This window comes from Penaeus monodon, chromosome 7 (genome assembly GCF_015228065.2).
Source record: "Penaeus monodon isolate SGIC_2016 chromosome 7, NSTDA_Pmon_1, whole genome shotgun sequence".
In the NCBI taxonomy this organism is placed as follows: domain Eukaryota; kingdom Metazoa; phylum Arthropoda; class Malacostraca; order Decapoda; family Penaeidae; genus Penaeus; species Penaeus monodon.
Window position 1 is genome coordinate 7835409 of NC_051392.1, and position 2500 is coordinate 7837908.

The 2500-nt window shown below is 34.8% G+C and overlaps 1 long non-coding RNA gene across 1 annotated transcript in view; it reads left to right on the forward strand.

Annotated features, from left to right (window-relative positions):
- Window positions 1–2500, forward strand: part of LOC119575034 — a 70929-nt gene that overhangs the window by 460 nt on the left and 67969 nt on the right. The window lies entirely within an intron of this gene.

Consider the following 2500-nt stretch of genomic DNA (forward strand, 5'->3'; position numbering starts at 1 on the left):
TTAGTAAACTTGTGTGTCATTGTTTTCTAATTCCAGAAGAAATTAAGCTATTTATCTTATGTTTAATGATATAATACAATCTCTTTCTTAAGTGCAGTCCAATTTCAAAGTTAATTTTAAAATCTACCGATCCATTTCATTTCAACAACGCAAAATCACAACAGCGAAGGCGATAACCGAACCTGCTCGCTGCCTAGTTACGCATAGGATAATCCGTATACCGACGTTGAAAAATGATACGGTCATTGTTGCTAAAACCCGCGCGCATATTATTCGGGTATAAAATACGATAATATAGAAAAAATTATGAATGAAAATGAATAGCTTCACTGTACAAGAGATGTATTTAACCGGTTTCGAATATATCCTCGTCAGAAATACACGTTTTCATGTATTTCTGACAAACATATATTCGACATCGGTTAATTACATCTCTTGCATTGTGAAGCTATTAATTCTCATTCATACCTTTTTCTACATTTGTCAACATGAATACAGTTCAGTTACGATTTTCTTTGAGGAATATAATAGACTGTTTCTCTTAAATACTTCGTTATTGAATGCGTTATGAAGTCTAGACGTATGGGGGTCACTGAAGCAAGCGGCCATAGAAAGCAAACTTATAGTGAAAGAAAACGGAAGTGAGTACGTGAAAGAGAAAACTGTTCTTGATGACAGACTATTTAATATTGCTTATATCATTATTTTATTATCATCATTATTATCGTTCTTATTATCATTTATTCTTATCCTTTTCGTTATCGTTATTTTAAATGTAACAAGGTTATTGTTACAGTGCTTGAAATTTCAAGTTGCTGGTTGTTAGCTTGGATGATAAATATTCACAAGATGCGGATGGCTTTTGTAATTAAGACTGAACTGGCGTGTAACATCTTCTTTAAGGCTTGTGGGTATTGAGGGCATACTATGTATATCTTGTGAGGTCCAATACCCGACTGAAAGCTTAGAGATAAGAATGCTGGAGTTGTGCGCAGAGATCGTATTGTGTGTCTTAAATTATGAGATATTTTTATAGAAGATAATAGATAGGGAGATTTGATTAGGTCCAGAGCGAGAATAGAGTATGTTTTTTTAATGTGAAAATAAGGATTATCAAACAAAAAATATATACGAAGAAAAAATCAAAATCACGCAATGAAACATGACGGACGCGCACACAGTCAAACTCTACGGACCGGAATGCCAACTTTCAACAAATATACGGGAACTAACTACAACTTTCGGTTAGGAAAAAATACGTAAATACTCTCCCACGTCCCGCCACCCCCTACTTCCCGTGGACTTATTACGAAACATTATAACTACCCCCTACCCCCCATGATCCTACTTTTTAGGCTCTAAGCGTATAGGTAATATAACTTCGTTGTAACAAGTAGAATCGAAACCTTTCTCTAAGGGATAGATTACAGAATAATACGTTTTATTTCTGCACACATTGTGTTATCTGAAATCCACTTACCTTCGTATTCAAAAATCACGAAATGATGCCGCCGTTTCCCTTTTTTTCCAGTTGAGTGTAAATCGATTTCCGAAGTTCCCGGTATTTCATTTGCACTTTTTTCAACACTTAGCACACTTAATGGGCACTAATATCACACCACGATTTATATCAAAGTCATTATCTCTTCACTGTATTGCATAAATTTTAGTCCATAACCGACATTAACGTTTTTCACCAGCGACTGTCCGCGAATGAAAGGTTTGGAAACGCGCATGCGCAAGCATATTTTTAAAAATCCTAGGCTTCGCAAAGTTGTTTGTAAATATAGGTACAAATAAATGAGTAAATGGTAAACACGCATGATATTGTTTAAAATCCATGAAATGTGTAAATGTTGGAAGAACACACGTTTATAATGTCGCAGTGATGAGCTACGTGGCTCAGTCAAGAACTTGACATCGTAGGGCAATGGTCAGTAACCTTTGGCACGCGTGCCAGACTCGACACGCAGAGTCCTTGCCTATGGCACGCCACGTGATTCGAAGAGCAAAAAATAAAGTTCAACAAAATAATGTAAGAGACAGAGAGAGAAAGAGAGAGAGAAAACATTATCATTATGGTCGACTAAATTTAAAGATCTTCGAGAAATATTGGAATTAGTACGAATGATCGTGTAACCTCCATATCAAGTTCCTGGATATCACTGGCTGATAATTTCATTTGCATAAAGAAAGTAATTTTACACTGCTATTAGCACTTGGATCTGCATACTAATGTTAGCAGATGTTTTTTTTCCACATGCAGCACTCCTCAAGCCCCATCACAGCGAGCTTACGACGGATTACTCTGAGGGTTGTGTGAAGCTCACGGTTCAGATATTAAGCTGAAATTTCAACTTTGGCCAAAGGGAAGCAAAAGCAAAGATCGCTTTAAAATGGTGAATATATATATATATATATATATATATATATATATATATATATATATATATATATATAATATATATATATATATATAATATATATATATATAATATAT